This window comes from Epinephelus lanceolatus, chromosome 1, assembly GCF_041903045.1.
Source record: "Epinephelus lanceolatus isolate andai-2023 chromosome 1, ASM4190304v1, whole genome shotgun sequence".
NCBI lineage: Eukaryota > Metazoa > Chordata > Actinopteri > Perciformes > Serranidae > Epinephelus > Epinephelus lanceolatus.
The window spans coordinates 52,717,255-52,739,315 of record NC_135734.1 but is presented as its reverse complement, the minus strand read 5'-3'; positions in this window follow the sequence as shown (position 1 = coordinate 52,739,315).

Below are 22,061 nucleotides of genomic sequence, written 5' to 3'. Positions count from 1 at the left end.
TTATCAAAGAGGAAAGTCTTAAGTCTAGTCTTAAATGTGGAGACGGTGTCTGCCTCCCGGACCGTAACAGGAAGATGATTCCACAGGAGAGGAGCCTGATAGCTGAAGGCTCTGGCTCCTGATCTGCTTTTGGAGACTTTAGGGACCACGAGTAACCCTGCGTTCTCAAAGCGCAGTGTTCTGGTGGGATAATATGGCACTATGAGCTCTCTAAGATATGACGGAGCTTGACCATTTAGAGCTTCATAAGTTAACAGTAGGATTTTAAATTCAATTCTGGATTTTACAGGGAGCCAGTGCAGAGAAGCTAAAACAGGAGAAATATGATCTCGTTTCTTAGTTCCTGTTAGTACACGAGCTGCTGCATTCTGAATTAGCTGGAGAGTTTTTAAGGACTTACTAGAGCTACCTGATAATAGAGAGTTACAGTAATCCAGCCTTGAGGTAACAAAAGCGTGGACCAATTTTTCTGCATCTTTTCGGGTCAGGATAGGCCTAATTTTCGCAATATTACGCAGATGAAAAAATGCAGTCCGTGAGGTTTGCTTTAAATGAGAATTAAAAGACAAATCTTGATCAAATATTACTCCGAGGTTTCTTACGGTAGTGCTAGAGGCCAGAGCAATGCCATCTAGAGAAACTATGTCATCAGATAAAGAGTCTCTGAGTTGTTTGGGGCCAAGAACAATAACTTCAGTTTTGTCTGAATTTAACATCAGGAAATTGGTGCTCATCCAATTTTTTATGTCTTTAAGGCAGTTATGGAGTTTAGTTAATTGATTACTTTCTTCTGGCTTCATCGATAAATACAACTGTGTATCATCCGCATAACAATGGAAGTTTATAGAGTGATTTCTAATGATGTTACCTAAAGGAAGCATATATAGAGTAAATAGGATTGGTCCGAGCACAGAACCTTGCGGAACTCCAAAACAAACTTTGGTACGTAAGGATGATTCATTACGAACGTCAACAAACTGAAAACGATCAGATAAATAAGATTTAAACCAGCTTAGTGCTGAACCTTTTAGGCCAATTAAGTGATCCAGTCTCTGCAGTAGAATTTGATGGTCAATTGTGTCAAACGCCGCACTAAGATCTAATAAAACAAGAACAGAGACGAGTCCTTTGTCTGAAGCAATCAGAAGGTCATTTGTAATTTTAACTAGAGCTGTCTCAGTGCTATGATGCACTCTAAATCCTGACTGAAATTCCTCAAATAAATTATTATCCTGGAGAAAATCACACAGCTGGTCTGCGACTACTTTCTCAAGGATCTTTGACATAAAGGGAAGATTAGATATTGGTCTATAGTTGGCTAACACCTCTGGATCCAGGGTGGGCTTTTTTAGGAGAGGTTTAATTACAGCTACCTTAAAAGACTGTGGTACATAGCCTGTTAATAGGGATATATTGATCATATCTAATATATGAGTGTTAACTAAAGGAAAGACCTCCTTAAGTAGCCTAGTTGGGATGGGGTCTAAGAGACACGTTGATGATTTAGATGAAGAAATCACTGCGGTCAATTCTTGAAGAGAAATTGGGGAGAAGCAATCTAAATATATATTAGATTCTACAGCTGTGTTTGAGGTTAGATAGGTAGGCCTACCATCCGAGTCTTCCTCTTCTGATGTGGATTTTGGCAGTCAGTGTTGTCGCCCTCTGCAGGATGAAAAATGAATGACTTCAACCACACAAACAGGAAGTGAAGACGTGTGGAATCAGTCGCTGCTTCTCAGTTTGACCAGAGATTTAAGAGAGACACACGTGACGGGCTCTGATCACACGTATGTCTTTATTGTTGTAATGAAAACATGCCGGACTGTCTGAGGACCAACACACTGCTGTGTCTCAGTCACACTCACAGCTCCTGCTGCCTCTAACTGGAGCACACACACACAGAAAGGTCTGTTGTTTAAGTGGAGGGAGAGTTTGACTTTGAGACAGTCTGCTCTTCAGTTTCCTCTCAGCACCAGCAGGTCCTGAGGAGCCGGGTCAGCCTGACATCACAGCCTGGTTTTACACCTCCAAACAAAACTGTCCAGATCTCATCAGAGAGGTCAGGAGGAGCGCTCAGAGAGGAGGAATATTTCTCCTGCTTCACATTATCCTCGCTCTACACTTTGATTCTTTACATCTGACGATGTTCTTCTTATTAAAACACTTTGATGCTTCATGTATCAGAGTGAATTCATCACATGCTGCTTTAAGTGTCTCTGGATGACGTCTGATGTTCTTATGAACCAGGATCCTAAAATGAAGGAAATGCTTTGGGTTCAGTGACCTCTGTGATGGAACACTGTCATGCTCAGGTTGCCTCAGGCACGGCAGCGTTGAACCAACAGTGTGTGTTTAATAATAAAGATCCAGATTTTCTGATCTGATCTGAAATCAGTCCCACATGACGTCTGCAGAACAACAACATGATCAGCTTTGGTTTCAACCAACTGAGTCAGAGTGACAGCGTCAGTGTTTACAGCTCGCCTGACGTCAGCTGATTAAAGTAAACACAGAGTCCAGCTGAGACTGAACGTCTTCAGCTCATAAACCAAAGTATCAGACACATGCAGACTTGGTTATGACATCACAATGACAGCGCCGACTGGATCACGGCTTCAGAGTGCTGCACAGGTTATTACTTCTCTAACTGTGAAGCTCAATGCAAAAGGGCACATTAATAAAATTATTATTATCAGTGGTAAACTATCCCAAAAAATGTTGATAAAATGCCCGAAAAAATGTGCCGCGCTTTAGTTTTGCCTCCATGGCGAGCTGCTATCTGTCTGTTTGATTGGCTCATTTCATGCTGCATTTCTATTGGTTGGTTAGCAGACGTAGGTGGTGACAGCATCACACTGTCAGTCTTTGATCACAGACCGTGACGACGACCATCCTTGAGCCTCTCTGACTGTGAACCACCGCTTTAGAGCCGCCACCAAAGATATCAACACGGTTCTTTACTGCTGGTCGTCTTCAGTCTGGGACAGACCAGAGTCACACAGTGTGTACCGGACTTTAGTCTCAGTTGTTTAAAGCAGACCAGATCAGCATGCTGTCATCAAGCACCAATCACAAAGGCCACGCCCCCTTTCGGGGTACAGAATGGTGCTGTCACATCATGAGGAAGATACCATCTGTCTCAGTCAGTCACCTGTCGGGAGATACCATCTGCACACTTTAAGAAAGAGTTCATTTCTTCCCACAGCCTCGCTGTATTGATTACTGAATCAGCAAAAAAACATCTGCACACACACACACACACACACACACACACACGCAGACAGAGCTACCAGAAGAAAAATCTGATGAACCTAATCAGACTCAATTATCCAGAGAAACTGATGTGTGCGTTTAAAGAGTTGCTCTCTGTGCTTTAGTACAAGTGTGTGTGTGTGTGTGTGTGTGTGTGTGTGTGTGTGTGAGGCACAGAAAGGTCTGACGGTGCAGATAAGTTTGGGTCTTTGTCGGCTTCTGCAGACGTGGTATCTGTTTCCTGGATCACCTCTGAGGCCGCTCATTGATCCGCTGCAGAAAAACACCAGAGGAGTCCATCCTCGTCCTCCTCCTCCTCCTCGTCCTCCTCCTCCTCCTCCTCACTGTCTGCTGATAGGAAGTTAACCCGTCACATCAGGCACATTCACTTCATCCAGTTTAAAACTGCACGTGTGGCTCAGCTGCACTTGATACTTTATGTACATACAGACATACAGACATATGCACGGACAGACTGACAACCCAGAAACATAATTCCTCTGGCCACAGCGGAGGCATAAAAAATGGGTGTTTTTCCAAAGCGCTCATGGCGGAGGAGCTGCTAACTATGATGCTGATGTGAAAATACAAAAACATGAATGTCTGTATCTAGAGTCAGTGTTTGGTTTGTCCGTTCTGGGCTACTGTAGAAACATGGTGGTGCAACATGGTGATCTCTGTAGATGAGGACCTGCTCCCTGTGGAGATATAAACAGCTCATTCTGAGGGAACCAGAACACAGTGACTGTTACTTCCTGCTGATGAGATTATATTTCACTGCAGCTGAAGTCAGAACACAAACTCTGATCAAAGGAAACTCTTCTTCTCCTCACAAGCAGAAAAGTTTCAAACTGCAGCCTCTGAACGAAGGAACCACTGCAGCTCAAAGTGTCTCTGAGGAGTGACCTCCAGCCAAAGATCAGGGAAATGACCCCAAATACACCTCAGAGGAAAAGTGTCCGTCACCACCGTCTGAGTCATAAACTTACAGCTGTTTAGGAGTGAGTGTGATAACTCAGACAGTCAGCTGGTCTGAGGTCTGTTCTGCTGCCTCCGCCTGTGATGGAGCAGGAAAAGTCCAGAGCAAACCTGCACAGACAGACTTCAGCTCCACAGACTCACAGCTGCAGACTCAACCACACACACACTAATGGAGCCTCAGTCTGCCCAGTAAAGACACACAACTGGTATCAACCCTCAACCAATAAAACCCTGGACACTGAGCTCGTCCCACAGTCTGACCTCTGAGGTCTCTGAGGAGACTCACATCCTCGTTGTGGACTTGCTGCTCCACACCTGCAGACCTTTGATCGATGTTATTTTATTTCCATCCCATGTCAAGAAAACAAAAAGAGGAGCTTGAGGAGCTGCACGCTGCCAGATGACATCATGTTTGTAGTTGACCAATGAAGATGAGTTTACATATCACCTTGGGTTCGTCCTTCACCTTCTCAAAATGATCCCACACTTTGGATTTCCTGCCCGACATGTTATTAACTAGCCTGTGGAATAACCGCAGGTACCAGCCCTGGAAATTAACCTGACTCCTGTCTGACTGCTGAGCGTGGACACTTCCTGTGTCTGTCCTTTCAAAGTAAAGTCACACATGCTCCAGTCATATAGGTTTGGATTTATTGTGACGAGGTGCAGCTCCTGATAGAGTTTCATGTTTGTTTTTTACCTGCGACTAAGCGACCAATGAGACCTTGCTGACTAATGACCTCTGTGGTCGACTAATGATTATATAGAGGACATGATTTCATGAAAGACCTGTTGTGTTTCTCTGCAGGTGCAGCTCAGTTTCACCACGAGGACGAGCTCAGCTGTTTATCAATCAATCAATCAATCAATCAATCAATCTTTATTTCAGACTCAAAAATAGGTCCATATAAACTATAATAATAAAAAAAACATAAAAATATAAATATATAAAAATATAAATGTTTAAAAAAGAAACATTAATGAATCAATGCGTTCCTGTGAATTAAAGCCAGGCTGATATGTCAGTGGATCTGTGTCCATATATGATACATATATATCATGTATGACCTTCACTGTGTGGATCCGTCCGTCCTACAGAGACAGAAACTAAAGAAAATGTGAGGCAGTCGAATATAAGCTGAGAATATTTGTGAGACATCAGTGAGCGGTCTGATTCCCTCCACGCTGTGTGAACAGCTCCGCTCGAGGCGACACAGTCTGCACACCGACTTCAGCCTCCTTCCATCAGCTGACGGATCATTAGCTCTCTCCATGAAGCGCGAGCTCTCTGCGGACTCACCGTCACCTCTGTGACATCAGCGATGAGGCGTCCCGGCACTGAAGCAGTTAAAAAGCACCGCAGGCCAGTTAAAGGAGATAAATAGAGAGGCTGCCCCGCGGACAATAACTGTATTTCTTTTCTCACCGTAAATACCTCTGTAAGAGAAATCAATATGAGGAGGACCTGATAACTATCTGTGTGTGTGTGTGTGTATGTGTGTGTTCCTTCTCCCTTTGGTGCCTATTATGGAGGATTCTTGTTGAGGAACCGCTGTGAGGCTCTGCAGACCCCATCGACCCAAACATCCATCCTGAGCATGAAAGTGAATTTCTCTTCTCTTTGGATCTCCATCTTCCTCCTCCTCCACCTCCCTCTTCATCTCTCTCTGCTCCTCCCTCCTTTGTCCTTCAAATTTATCACCTGTGAGTTTTTATTATTTCCCAGAACATAAATATGGTGTTTATTTCTGAGTGTGAGTCTGTTTACGAGTGATAACTGTGTGTCCATGTCGGTGATGAGTTCAGGCCCAAACGTCTTTGCAGTGTCCACAGGAAACGTCTCAGCAGCGTCTGTTTTTCAAGAGACATTCAAGAGTCCTGCACCTGCATGGGTAACGTAAAAATAAAATATACAGTACAGGCCAAAAGTTTGGACACACCTTCTCATTCAATGCGTTTTCTTTATTTTCATGACTATTTACATTGTAGATTCTCACTGAAGGCATCAAAACTATGAATGAACACATGTGGAGTTATGTACTTAACAAAAAAAGGTGAAATAACTGAAAACATGTTTTATATTCTAGTTTCTTCAAAATAGCCACCCTTTGCTCTGATTACTGCTTTGCACACTCTTGGCATTCTCTCCATGAGCTTCAAGAGGTAGTCACCTGAAATGGTTTCCACTTCACAGGTGTGCCTTATCAGGGTTAATTAGTGGAATTTCTTGCTTTATCAATGGGGTTGGGACCATCAGTTGTGTTGTGCAGAAGTCAGGTTAATACACAGCCGACAGCCCTATTGGACAACTGTTAAAATTCATATTATGGCAAGAACCAATCAGCTAACTAAAGAAAAACGAGTGGCCATCATTACTTTAAGAAATGAAGGTCAGTCAGTCCGGAAAATTGCAAAAACTTTAAATGTGTCCCCAAGTGGAGTCGCAAAAACCATCAAGCGCTACAACCAAACTGGCACACATGAGGACCGACCCAGGAAAGGAAGACCAAGAGTCACCTCTGCTTCTGAGGATAAGTTCATCCGAGTCACCAGCCTCAGAAATGGCAAGTTAACAGCAGCTCAGATCAGAGACCAGATGAATGCCACACAGAGTTCTAGCAGCAGACCCATCTCTAGAACAACTGTTAAGAGGAGACTGCGCCAATCAGGCCTTCATGGTCAAATAGCTGCTAGGAAACCATTGCTAAGGAGAGGCAACAAGCAGAAGAGATTTGTTTGGGCCAAGAAACACAAAGAATGGACATTAGACCAGTGGAAATCTGTGCTTTGGTCTGATGAGTCCAAATTTGAGATCTTTGGTTCCAACCGCCGTGTCTTTGTGAGACGCAGAAAAGGTGAACGGATGGATTCCACATGCCTGGTTCCCACTGTGAAGCATGGAGGAGGAGGTGTGATGGTGTGGGGGTGTTTTGCTGGTGACACTGTTGGGGATTTATTCAAAATTGAAGGCACACTGAACCAGCATGGCTACCACAGCATCCTGCAGCGACATGCCATCCCATCCGGTTTGCGTTTAGTTGGACGATCATTTATTTTTCAACAGGACAATGACCCCAAACACACCTCCAGGCTGTGTAAGGGCTATTTGACCAAGAAGGAGAGTGATGGAGTGCTGCGGCAGATGACCTGGCCTCCACAGTCACCGGACCTGAACCCAATCCAGATGGTTTGGGGTGAGCTGGACCGCAGAGTGAAGGCAAAGGGGCCAACAAGTGCTAAACACCTCTGGGAACTCCTTCAAGACTGTTGGAAAACCATTTCAGGTGACTACCTCTTGAAGCTCATGGAGAGAATGCCAAGAGTGTGCAAAGCAGTAATCAGAGCAAAGGGTGGCTATTTTGAAGAAACTAGAATATAAAACATGTTTTCAGTTATTTCACCTTTTTTTGTTAAGTACATAACTCCACATGTGTTCATTCATAGTTTTGATGCCTTCAGTGAGAATCTACAATGTAAATAGTCATGAAAATAAAGAAAACGCATTGAATGAGAAGGTGTGTCCAAACTTTTGGCCTGTACTGTATATACGTACATATAAATTCACAGGTAAAAATGAACTCCATGTGGGCAGCTAGGATGAGCCAAAGTAAAAAGATGTGCAGTATACGTGTGATGTTATGACATCACTATTATCAAGCTGCAGTTCCTTTTATTTTTGTGCAGCGTTGACTCAGCCACACTGACAGGTAACAGGTCAGTTCTGGTACTGAGCTTTACGGGTTATGGGCAGCTCAGGTTTTTCAGGACTCTGACACATTCACAGTTTATGTTTTTTAAAATCATTTTTCATGTTTAAAGACATGTCAGCGGCTCATTTAGATGCTAACAGATGATTTAATATGAGGAGCGTGAGTACAGTTGATCTCTCAGCTGCTGTCATGAACCTGGATTCATGCTGAGTTTGTCTGACGTTGTTCTGCAGCTCAGTGACATATTCAACATATTCATGAGCCGCCACCAAAGTCCTGACACATTAATCCAAAGTCACTTACAAGAATCACACAAAAACATCCACTTCATCAAAGATACTGAACATTCTTGAAGCGCTGCATCGCCGTGGTCCAGAGGTCTGCGTACTCAGTGACCCTGAGAGCTATGCAGGGAAGGTTCAACCAAAGGCAGACAAATGCAATCCCTAGTCCTCCAGGATGGGGTGTTGGGGGCGGGGCTATCTACCCCACCCTGTAAAACAGAGTGAGTTACAAATCCATTGATGAATGAACACCAAATCATAAACCTGGTTGAAGAAGGTGTCCCAGCGATGGGGACGATGACACATCACACCTTCTGACACCAAAATATCTCTCAGTGTGGAGACATAGACAGAACTGCGCTCCACGCTGGCAAGGCTGACATTTTTGCTGAGGAAAAGGTGCGCTACAACCTCTTGGTCCTGGGCTCGGCACAAACAAGATGGACACAGTCAGGAGAGGTCAAACTGGCTAAAGGTCGTCCATAATCTACCTGCGGCAAAAAACACAAGAAAGGAAACGACTGTCTCCCTCTGATATTTCCCTTGCCTTGTATCTTGCACCCTCGTTGGCCTTGGGTCGTTACTGCTGTCACCACCGGTCAGGACTAATTTCTCATCACAGGGTCTGGACTCACAGACACATCCAGATATTTAACCTGCTCAGATTCAGCCTTTGTCACACACAGCAATCATCCCTTTCTTGGAGCGTCAGTTTGCCTCCGAGGCTTCTGTTAGCAATATCCAGCATTCGACTGTGCTCTTTGTTTACTATTCAGAATGTCTTCAGAGATTTAAAGCACAAAGTTCTGACCTGAACCAAAGAGAACTGAAGCTGAAGCGACCGTATGCAGGGTGTGAAGATGAAGGTCCTGAACCTCCACCGCCTCCGTACAACTGACCATAACACCATGAACATGATCAGGAAGCAGTTATGTGTCTCATGGAAACAAATGAAAACTAATATTAAAACAGGGCTCCAGAAGAGAGTGTATACGGTAAGAAAGCAGGAGCGATGGAAACACAGCTTCCTCCTCCTCCTCCTCCTCCTCCTCCTCCATCACCTTCCTCTCTTTTATCTCTGCAGGCTGTTCTTGGCTGATTCGGCTGAAAACCTCCCCTGTCTCCGTCTCTCTCCTTCAGGTCATTGATCCACTGAGACTGTCCCATTACTGCATCAGGACGACACACTTAGAGAACAGAGAGGGACAGACGAGAGGAAGAAGAGAAGAGATGGAGAGATGCTGCAGAGGAGGATTGATTAAGCTGAAGGACATCTGGACTTTAATAAATAAAGAAACATCCTATCTTTTAAACCAGCCATTAAAGTTTAAATCCTCCCAGCTGAAGGAAAAATTCTGGAGCGTTCAGGCTGTTTCTGCCTTTAATAACTATTTATTAGCTGTGTGATGCACCTCCACTGTTTGCCAGCGGCGGCTGCTCTTGACAATGCGAATTCCTCAGGATACTGCACTGTCTTAAACAACAACTGCTGAAGAGGACGCAGAGAAAAATGGGCCAGGGAAGCCCCGCTGGAGCTCAGTGTTTATGTTCCTGTTTCTTGGGGGGGGAGAGTCAGTGTTGGCAGAGGCAGGCTCAATATTTGCATTGGAAGAAGTTCAAAACAACAGAGCAGAGCAGACACAGCGGTGCACGGCGTCGGTACATCACACTTGTTGCAGAGGAGACAAACAGGAGGCTCATCGCCTGGGTGATGTCACTGGTTTTTATTTTGGAAGGAGGAGAGGTCAGTCTGACGAAGCAGAGAGGAGATGTGAGGAGTCTGGGTGCAGCAAGAATCAAAGAGACAGACAGAAATACCACATAATAAATAAAACCCTACTTCAGTATCATTACTCAGAACAGACAGTCTGTGTTAGGTCCGCCCCCTCAAAGTCAGAGATTCAAATCACCAGTCTGAGACCCCTCAGTCAGTGTGCGCCGTACTGTAGGGGATATTTTGATCCACAGGTTCAACAGCAGAGTGAGTGCTCCTCTCTTTCAAGCTGTTCTCCAGTACAGGCAGCTGCAGACACAGACCCAGGGTGAGTCTTTAAAGTCTGAGTCTTGAATCTGTTTTTGGTCTTTAAACTGATCCAATGAGGCTAATTCACGTAATAAGAAATTAGAATCAAGGTGAGTGAGTTCAGACTGTTTACTTACAGCACAGCTACACTCACAGATAACTGAGCCTCCTACCTGCCTGTCAAACACCATCAACCCACAAACCTTCTCCAGTCCGGACTGAGTGGAGTCCTGCGGGGTGAAGCTGTGAAGTCTGCGAGCGGAGCTAGCTGCTAACAGCCACCGCTGCAACTAACAAACTCCACAAATCCATTCAGCAGCTCCACCATCCACAGTCAGACACACACGGCTGACTATTTACTGCTGAGTTACAGCTCACAACTCGCACCAACCCAAACATCCTGGTGCAGACTATTTACTGGAGTTTACAGCCTGTCGCTCATCAGGCATCTGAAGATCATTACAAGCACGACTGCTCTCGGCTTTTAATGTCTGATAGTCCACCACAAACATTAGCGTCACGTCTTGTCAGTGAAAATGAAACATAGATTTTGTCTTATTTTTTATTATCACGATCTATTTTTAGCTCCTCCTCATCTCATTTTTGTCATGGAAGAAAGGTTGTTGGTGAGGAATTTTCAGCAGAGTTTCTGTCAACAGAATTAATACCACTCCAGATATTTCCTGACCTCAACAATGAGTCTGTCTTCATCCATTCTTCATCACACACAAGACACAGCTACAGAGTTCTCTTTAAACTTCCATGGTGAGGAGAGGAGTCGAGCTGCTGCAGGAGCAGAGAAGAAGAGCTGCTACAGGAGCAGAGAAGTAGAGAAGAAGAGCTGCTGCAGGAGCAGAGAAGAAGAGCTGCTACTGGAGCAGAGAAGAAGAGAAGAAGAGCTGCTACAGGAGCAGAGAAGAAGAGAAGATGAGGTGCTACAGGAGCAGAGAAGTAGAGAAGAAGAGCTGCTACTGGAGCAGAGAAGAAGAGAAGAAGAGCTGCTGCAGGAGCAGAGAAGAAGAGCTGCTGCAGGAGCAGAGAAGAAGAGAAGAAGAGCTGCTGCAGGAGCAGAGAAGAAGAGCTGCTGCAGGAGCTGGTCTGTACAAGCAGAGAGGGGGAAAATGAATTTAATTCAGGTGCGGCGAGGCTGGAAATAGGACAGTGGACTCAAGTGCCGCAGGGTGGTGCATCCAGGAGCACTGACGATGATGATGATGATGATGATGATGATGATGATGATGATGACGATGATGATGATGACGATGATGATGATGATGATGATGATGATGATGATGACGATGATGATGATGATGACGATGATGATGATGATGATGATATACATTGAAAGTAACAGGAGTGTATTTTTTTCAGTGTGACGTTCGCTGCCAGTGTTTTGGCCTTAACTGAAATACAAATGTTCGTGTGCTCCTTTTATTTTCCCATCGTGGTCAATAAACAGTGTTGATGATACTGTCAGTGAACTCTGCTGTGTCAGTGATGTCATGTTGCTGAATGATTTTTATTCTTACTTCCAGTCTGCTGTATTTATCTGAGTGATGAGATTTACACACTCGCTGTCTGAAGGAATCCTGAACGTCAGAAGTCTTCATCAAACACAACAGCAGCACAAACATTAGAGATGAAATATGGAGGAGCTTCCTGCAGCCCTGAGTGCAGCATCATCATCCTCACAAGACCAGGTCTGAATTTAGGATAAATGGAAGACTTAAGGGGTGAAGAGGAGCCACTCGTCTGTGAGCGTCAGACTCATGTTCAGAGTCTCCATCTTCATCATGTGTTCAGTGATGATGACTGAAGCTGATCTGCTTCATGAAGCTGCTGCTGTGAGCTTCACACTGATTCACACACATGTTGTAAATACAAAGAGAACATATACGTTTCTGTCCTCTTCATCTCTCCCTGTAGCACAGACAGAACTGAGTGTGTGTGTGTGTGTGTGTGTGTGTGTGTGTGTGTGTGTGATGTCCTTCTTGGAGCTGAAGTGACAGTTCGGTTCATCACGAGCGCTTCGGGCTGTTTTCTGAATGTCAGCTGCACAGTTTGATGCCTCTCTGAAAATGCTGCCTTCACACCTCAGGAGGCCACATGGTAAATACGGCCACGCCATCAACCTTCAGCTGCGTTTGGCAGCGAGCTGGAGGACGGAGAGCTCATCTCAATTTCCCTCCAATCATCAGCAGGCTGATTGAATCCTCTGGCTGAACCTCAGAGTGTCCAGCAACAGGAGACAGGACTCAGATGCAGGACTCAGAGACTGAGGGCGCTCTGATTGATCGGTCACCGATCGTTATCGGCCAGTACTCGTCTAGATGGTTTGATCGGCGGTCTCTGTGAAGGCCAATCACAAGTTTGAAAAGAAAAATGTTTTTGGTCTTTATGTTCAGATTTTTAACAAGATGATCGAACAGGAAATGAGTCAGATATTGAACGCGACAGTGACACACTGGAGTCTAACCTGTCCTCTGTCTTCACAGCAGAATGAAACTCCACTGATGTTGTGATGTAACAGATCGGTCCAATCAGCTGCTGCGTCCAATCAATCACTGATATTCAATAAGGAGGCGTGGCGGTCGCTAAGAGGCTTTGGCTGAGGCTGCTCATGTGTATCCTCGCTCCTCGCTCCTCCCTCCTCCTCCCTCCTCCCCGCTCCTCAGAGCACATTTAAGGAACTGGGACGTCCACCAACATGACGTGTGTCCGTCCCCCCAGTGACCACAGATAGACGACAGAGGAGTGGAGGAGGGACACTGAGATGAACCCACTGCCTGAGATCCTTCGTGGACACAGTCAGACACAAACAGACGCAGTTTATCAGTCTGGTGTTCATTTCTCGTCCGTCTCGTTAATACCTGATCGGTGGAAAACTGAATCTTAATCACCAGTAAACTGTTTGTCTCCAGGTCGTCACTCCGTCCTGTCAGACGAGAGTCGGACCGCTCGTCACTTCCTGAGTTTCCAGAGTTTCCTTCCACAATAAAAGTCTGTCCTGACTCTGACAGATATCATTCATCTGGAGCTGTGATGATTTGTTGTGTCTTTAATGGAAATAATCACAAAGGATTCAGCCTGTTAAAAATATAAAACCAAAAACAAGGATCAAAGGTGACCTTCACTCACTGCTGCGTTCACATGACAGTGTCAGAGTCATTTCCTGCAGGGCTGCACCATCAATCACATATTAATCATAATCACGATTTTGGCTTCCAACAATTAAATGTGCATGACGGACTGTAACACGACGTTTAAGACAAAACTCTGCTGCGTATCAACCAAAGCGCTTCTTTAACGCCACGTTTGAACCGCTGTCCTGCCGTCACGTGTCATTACGACATCTCTGCAGTAAAGAACTTTCAGGACCGCAGTTCTTTGCCACAGCGCCACCTACAGACCTGAACGACCCCAAGAGTGCAAACAAGACAGTGTTCTATCCAAACACTTAGTCATAGTTTTAAAGGTTTATTCCACACTTTCTGCCATGGACTCATGGTTATCAAACTGATTCCATCTTACAGCTCCGAAACAACAGCGACTCTCTTTTAGCTCAGCTGGTGTGTGATTGTGATTATCATTCACTGTGGAGCTCTAATTTACACTTTAGTGTTGGACAGTGAGACACACATTAAATCTTCTCCATGTCGTCTTCACAGGTGAATTATTCTTCATATTAAATCCATGTGAACGCTCTGACATGACGTCAACGTCTTCCCTCCTCAGTCGATGTTTGTTAACGCTCATTTTCACCGATCTAAAAGCAGCTGACACTGAAACACGAACACATTTATCAGTGATGCTCTGCAGTGTGATTTGCATTGAAGGTCATTTCTTTAGCTCTTTCTTCACCGTGGAAGTCGACTAAAAATATGTTCTCATTAAAGCAGGAGGCCCCGAGGACGAGTTGCCAGGGAACAGAGGTTCTTACACAGATGGTTATTAATAACTGAGTCTGTTTCACTGAAGGACAGTTCATCTGTAGATGGTGAGAGACGGGATGGACGTCTCAGAAATAATTATTCACATCATCGTTCTGCAGCACAGTTTGTGTCTCTGCTCAGAAATGTTCTGCAGGACTGAAGTTTATTATCATGTTGGAAAATCAGAATCAGAATCAGAGAAGATGACGACTCGAAAAATAAAAATAAAAAGGCCAAAGTGACACCGAGCGACAGGAAGGCTGACGAGCTCAAACTGAGCCTGTGAACTTCAGACTGGACCTGAAGGACGGCAGCGCTTCACTCCAACGTCCGATGGTCGGCTGTGTCCAGACAACACATCTATGTGGAGACGCTTCCACAGGGAGACAATGAACATGAAGGATTATTGTGACGCACACACACACACACACACACACACACACACACACACACACTTCAAATCCAACAGCACGAGTTGGACTTTGTTGTGTTTTAGGTGAAGTTAAAGATTCATATCAAATCCCAGACTGAGCTAAAGTTCAGTCTTGCAGCTCAGTGTCTGATATTAATCAGATGCAAATCATGACGTCACCTCCCACACTCTGTGGATTAAAGAGATTCTCAGTCATTTACAGCTTAAAAAAAATCCCAAATTCATTGACAGGCTCGTCCAGGAACTTTAAAAAGATGTGTCTTTGTCTATGTGGAGAGAGTTACCTTCCCAGCTTTCTTCAAGTAAAATCCATCTTTTAATCCAAGTCTTTACTCCTTCCCGCCCTTAAGAGCCAGATTATTGTCAGCAGTAATAAGTGAACGATGACCAGTCTGACCACTGTTGTTGTTTTCTGTGTAGATCAGGGCATCAAACATACGGCCTGGGGCCAGAACCGGACAGCCAAAGGGTCCGATCCAGCCCACTATCATTGTATGTCTATGGGAGTGCAGTCAGTTACAGTGTGGGCTCCATGCTTACTGCCACAGCGTGTTGGACCATCACAAGCTCACAGGAGGAGTTTGAGAGTGAGGAGTGAAGCTCAAGCTGGAGCGCAGGAAACACGTGAAAGCAACAATAAACATGAGTGAAAGCAAAAAGTCTGAGCAGAGACAGTCGGAGGCAGCAGGACGGTCTGAGCGTGAGGGATGCTAAACCTGAAATGTGACACTGATTTAAAAACCACACTCCTGAATAAAGAAAGGAATAAAACATTTGATTGGCTGTGCAGTTTAGGAAAGAACAGGAAGTTGTTTTTATCAGGATAAATAAAGGATGATGAATGAAATTAATACGATGCTCATGTAAACAGGACTCGATGTAAACGCTGCGTGACGAGTGGATGAGTCTCAGCGAGTGTGTCGGGGTGTAAACAGCTCCGAGTCTCAGCTCCTATCGTATTTGGAATAAAAAGTAATTAGCTGTGTTCGCTCTGCTGCAGACTGAGGTGTGTGTGTGTGTGTGTATGTGTGTGTGTGTGCATGTGCATGTTAAACAATGAGTGTAAACTTCATCCGTCTCCTCTTCCTCCTTTCTGTCTGACTCCTGTTTGTATGAATTTAACACTTATTAATATTTATTTATGTTCATCTTGAGCAGTGGTGCAGAAACAGTTGTTGTCATGTGTGTTTTTACAGCAGCGTTTTCAGGTTCACATGGACACACGTGACGTCAACATGTGTCGGAGGACTGGGTCAAATATGTTTCATTATTCATGTTCAGGATGAACTGTAATAACTTTAATGATGAGATAATGAGATAATCTAATCTTCCCTTTATGTCAAAGATCCTTGAGAAAGTAGTCACAGACCAGCTGTGTGATTTTCTCCAGGATAATAATTTATTTGAGGAATTTCAGTCAGGATTTAGAGTGCATCATAGCACTGAGACAGCACTAGTTAAAATTACAAATGACCTTCTGATTGCTTCAGACAAAGGACTCGTCTCTGTTCTTGTTTTATTAGATCTTAGTGCGGCGTTTGACACAATTGACCATCAAATTCTACTGCAGAGACTGGATCACTTAATTGGCCTAAAAGGTTCTGCACTAAGCTGGTTTAAATCTTATTTATCTGATCGTTTTCAATTTGTTGACGTTCGTAATGAATCATCCTTACGTACCAAAGTTTGTTTTGGAGTTCCGCAAGGTTCTGTGCTCGGACCAATCCTATTTACTCTATATATGCTTCCTTTAGGTAACATCATTAGAAATCACTCTATAAATTTCCATTGTTATGCGGATGATACTCAGTTGTATTTATCGATGAAGCCAGAAGAAAGTAATCAATTAACTAAACTCCATAACTGCCTTAAAGACATAAAAACTTGGATGAGCACCAATTTCCTGATGTTAAATTCAGACAAAACTGAAGTTATTGTTCTTGGCCCCAAACAACTCAGAGACTCTTTATCTGATGACATAGTTTCTCTAGATGGCATTGCTCTGGCCTCTAGCACTACCGTAAGAAACCTCGGAGTAACATTTGATCAAGATTTGTCTTTTAATTCTCATTTAAAGCAAACCTCACGGACTGCATTTTTTCATCTGCGTAATATTGTGAAAATTAGGCCTATCCTGACCCGAAAAGATGCAGAAAAATTGGTCCACGCTTTTGTTACCTCAAGGCTGGATTACTGTAACTCTCTATTATCAGGTAGCTCTAGTAAGTCCTTAAAAACTCTCCAGCTAATTCAGAATGCAGCAGCACGTGTACTAACAGGAACTAAGAAACGAGATCATATTTCTCCTGTTTTAGCTTCTCTGCACTGGCTCCCTGTAAAATCCAGAATTGAATTTAAAATCCTACTGTTAACTTATAAAGCTCTAAATGGTCAAGCTCCGTCATATCTTAGAGAGCTCATAGTGCCATATTATCCCACCAGAACACTGCGCTCTGAGAACGCAGGGTTACTCGTGGTCCCTAAAGTCTCCAAAAGCAGATCAGGAGCCAGAGCCTTCAGCTATCAGGCTCCTCTCCTGTGGAATCATCTTCCTGTTACGGTCCGGGAGGCAGACACCATCTCCACATTTAAGACTAGACTTAAGACTTAATTAATTTAATTTAATTTAGTTTATTTGATAGGAACAATGCAGGTCTTTCCTCTTTGATAAAGCTTATAGTTAGGGCTGGCTCAGGCTTGCCCTGTGCCAGCCCCTAGTTAGGCTGACTTAGGCCTAGTCTGCCGGAGGACCTCCTATAATACACCGGGCACCTTCTCTCCTTCTCTCTCTCTCTCTCTCTCTCTCTCTCGTATTCTGTTACTGCATCTTGCTAACTCGGCCATTCTGGATGTCACTAACTCGGCTTCTTCTCCGGAGCCTTTGTGCTCCACTGTCTCTCAGATTAACTCATATCACAGCTGTGCCTGGACAGCGTGACGTGTGTGGTTGTGCTGCTGCCGTGGTCCTGCCAGATGCCTCCTGCTGCTGCTGCCATCATTAGTCATTAGTCATACTTCTACTGTTATTATACACATATGATTATTGTCACACATGTATACTGCCAGATATTAATACATACTTTCAACATATTGTACCACAGTAGCCAGAACTATAACTATAATATTATTACTTTCATTAATGTTGTTGTAAGCTACTGTCATTACCTGCATCTCTCTCTCTCTCTCTCTCTCTCTCTCTCTCTCTCTCTCTCTCTCTCTCTCTCTGTCTCATTGTGTCATATGGATTACTGTTAATTTATTATGCTGATCTGTTCTGTACGACATCTATTGCACGTCTGTCCGTCCTGGAAGAGGGATCCCTCCTCAGTTGCTCTTCCTGAGGTTTCTACCGTTTTTTTTCCCCGTTAAAGGGTTTTTTGGGGAGTTTTTCCTGATCAGCTGTGAGGGTCATAAGGACAGAGGGATGTCGTATGCTGTAAAGCCCTGTGAGGCAAATTGTGATTTGTGATATTGGGCTTTATAAATAAAATTGATTGATTGATTGATTGTCTGACCTTTCATCAGGTCAGCAAGTTAATGTGTCCAACACTTAAGTTACAATTAGCTGTTAGCATGCTAACACATCAAACTAAGATGGTAAATGTGCTAAAGATAAACACGTTAGCATGCTAATATATACAGCCTCACAGAGCCGCTAACAAGGGGTCATCTCTATGTTTCCCGGGTTCTATGTTCCCCACTTGGTTGAGCGGGGAACATAGAACCCGGGAAACATAGATACGCTCCAGCTAACAACACTGGAGACTTTCCATCATCCACCGTGAGATATTCACTGATTTGATTCCAGAACATGTCACAAAAAGAAATGCAGGTTCAGCAGGTTTGCACAAAATCAAACTGGTTTAAGCTCGTACACCAGACTGGACCGGCAAAACTGTGAATCGAGCCAGCTCCAGTGCAGGAATGTTTTTGTGTTGCTTGGCAACAGTCCGCTCCAGCTGCAGAGATAAATAAATGATTTATAAAGCTGTGGCGCGTCCTGCAGTGACTCGGTGATTATAAATCAGATATGGTGCTTTTATTCATTATTGTCTCTGGTCAGATTGGTGGAGCTGGAGCTTCAACACTGACCGAACTGATGTTTTTGAATCAACTGTCTCGTCCTCGTGTCTGAGGGTTTTTGTTAGTGTCAGCGCTGAGCCTGGTTTTAACGCTGCTGCATTTAAAAACATAGAATCGGAGCAGATGGATGATGCGAGCTGGTGACGTGTTCTTGCTCTCAGACACTTTGTTTTCCAACGATTCAACACACATTCATCGCACAGCGTGACAGCCGCACACTGATATCGTGCACACTGACGCAGATTTTATTAAACCATCTCGCACAGCGTGACAGGAAGTAAACCAACTCCATCGTTCAAAGGCGCCTTCGGTGTGAGAATGATAGTGAGCGCAGTGTTTCCCTGTTCTGTCTGCAGGCAGTGCGTTTAGGGGAAAATAATGTGTGTCTGTGTGAACGTTACTGATGTGATGTGACATGTTGAGATACAGATTCATGTGGCCGATACAGAGGCAACATTAACGTCTGTTACTGCTGCTTTAAAGAACTCAAACACTATGTCCATCTCCTCCCGTCAACCTGAAGCATCTTTATCACAAGAGCAGCGTTTGAGATGTTGTACAGGAATAATAGGAACCTGAATGTGGTGTTAAGTCCTCAGCACGTGTCGCTGCAGACACAGACGGGGATTCATTTCGCTCCACTCCTGCAGAGATCAGGCCAGCAGGCAGCCCAACACTCAAAGATCATTTTCAAACTTGTTTCTTTTCTCTGCCGTTTATTGTTCTGCCCACTTCTGACAGGTACATCAAGCTTTCCTGTGTTACTACCAGCGAGACGTATTAATCTCAGGGGAACAGCGACTGTTTCATTTGAAATGTATGGATTTCAGCGGCCTGTCTGTGCCACGGCTTTTCAGAGGATGCAGAGGGGGGAGATTGGTGGCCGGCTGGGATCCAGGTGGCAATCATTTATTTCTTGACGTCCTTTTTCCCCCTCTCAGTTTTCCTCCAGAAGGTGAACTTGTTGTGACAAATGGCTTTCACTACCATTACCAGCAACACAGGAAACAGCAGTCAGCAGCCTGTTCAATAAGTCATGAAGGAAAGATGGCTGAGTGGTTACGGAGCAGAGCTGTGATGGACTGTCGGCCCCGCGGGACTCATTTGTAGAGCAGAGAGGAAAATTACAATATGCCAAGACGGATACGAAACTGAGGCTGTCGAACAGATAAACTGTCACAGAGAGGCCGAGGTCACCGAGACCAAGCTGGGAAACAATGACTCCATTATCAGATGACTCATTACAGACTTAGTATAACTCGTAGTGTTACTGAAAAGGAGCTCGTTTCACCGATCTGCAGCCGTCATGGTTCTGAAGCTGATGGAGTCAAAGACTGTGAGGAACCACTGAACTGTGCAGCGTTAGAATCCAGGAGCACCTTTTTGTGTGTTTGTTCTGAACCATCACGCAACAAGAGTCACGCTCCGCTGCACACAGCGCACGTCATGTGAACACAATTTACAAGCACTGAATCACCAGAAACTTTAAAGTCCAGTTCAAATCACAGACTGACGACGTGACCAGAAACAAACAGCCACTGTCAGCGCTGCCGGGTCACAGAAAGTGACCACGATGAAACGTGCATCATCTCTATGAGCAGTGCTGAAAGTTAATGATCAAGGTGTTCATCAGCAGACAGCGTTAGCTAGCACACTGAAAAGTTGTGCTTCCACATTGAATCATATCACATGGAGACTCCTCTGCTGAGCGTGCAGCAGTGATTACAGCCTGAATATCCACATTCTAATAAACTGGAGACAAAACTTTTCATAAACTCATGGATATAAAAACAAGTCGCTGCAATCGTTAAGGAAATATAAATGTTTTATTTGGCGCTCACTTCGACACCACGACGATCACTTTCTGTTCAGCTCCGCCCACAAAATACGTCATCCTTGTTTACAAACACAAAAAGGGTCGATAAGATGACAGAGTCAGTGAAGCTTCAGTCACTGTGAGTGTGTCACAACTTTAACCCTCAAGAGTCTGTTTGTCTGTGTGAGAGACGACTGACTGGACCCATCTGCTCCTCAGGACCTGACAGCTGGGAGTCCTGTACACACACACACACACACACACACACACACACACACACACGATGATGTGTGCTGTAAAAGTTCACATGTTGTTTTCTCTTCAGTGAAATTGATGGTTGTGATTTTTTTGTCATTGTTTGTAGTAATTTATCTTTTCCTGCTGTGAAGAAGGTTGTTCTGTGTGTGTGTGTGTGTGTGTGTGTGTGTGTGTTCTCCAGCTGGTCATTTAAGTTGCTGTCATGTTTTCTGGACATAACATGTTTGTTGTATGATGGATCGTCTCCTTGAGCCTGAACAAATGGAGCTGAACACACACACACACACACACACACACACACACACACCCAACAGAACGACCATATTTAAAAGGAGCTCCACCTTCATCAGCTGCAACATTAAAGTGTTGAACACATGAATGATCATTAATAAATAAAATACAATAAAATCATATTTATTATTTTGCATCATCATCATCAGTACTGTTAGTGTTACTCGTCTATGTCCACCAAATCCTAACCAGTTCATGTTGAGCTGAGGTGAGTGTTTGTGCCCCTCATGTCCTCACTGAGACACTCAGGACAATGTGACTGACATGTGACGTCATGTGACAGGAAACTGAGCTTCCATTTGTTCAGCAACTCTCTGCTCCTCTGACCACTCAGAGCTCTGATGTGTCTGAGAGAAGACAAAGACCGTCTATCTGTCTGTTCGTCCGTCTATCTGTCTATCTGTCTGTCCTTCCATCCATCCATCTGCCATCCATCCGTCTATCTATCTGTCCGTCCATCTGTCTATCTGTCTGTCCGTCCGTCCGTCTGTCAGTCTGTCCATCCTTCTATCTGTCCGTCTATCTGTCCGTCCGTCCGTCTATCTGTCTGTCTATCTGTCCGTCCGTCCGTCTATCTGTCTGTCTATCTGTCCGTCCGTCCGTCTATCTGTCTGTCTATCTGTCCGTCCGTCCGTCTATCTGTCTGTCTATCTGTCCGTTCGTCCGTCTATCTGTCTGTCCTTCCATCCATCCATCTATCTATCTGTCCATCCATCTGTCTATCTGTCTGTCCATCTGTCCGTCTGTCAGTCTGTCAGTCTGTCAGTCTGTCCATCCATCTATCTGTCTGTCTATCTATCCGTCCGTCCATCTATCTGTCTGTCCATCCATCTGTCTATCTGTCTGTCCGTCCGTCCGTCTGTCAGTCTGTCCATCCTTCTATCTGTCCGTCTATCTGTCCGTCCGTCCATCTGTCTATCTGTCTATCTGTCCGTCCGTCCATCTGTCTATCTGTCTGTCCGTCCGTCCGTCTGTCAGTCTGTCCATCCTTCTAT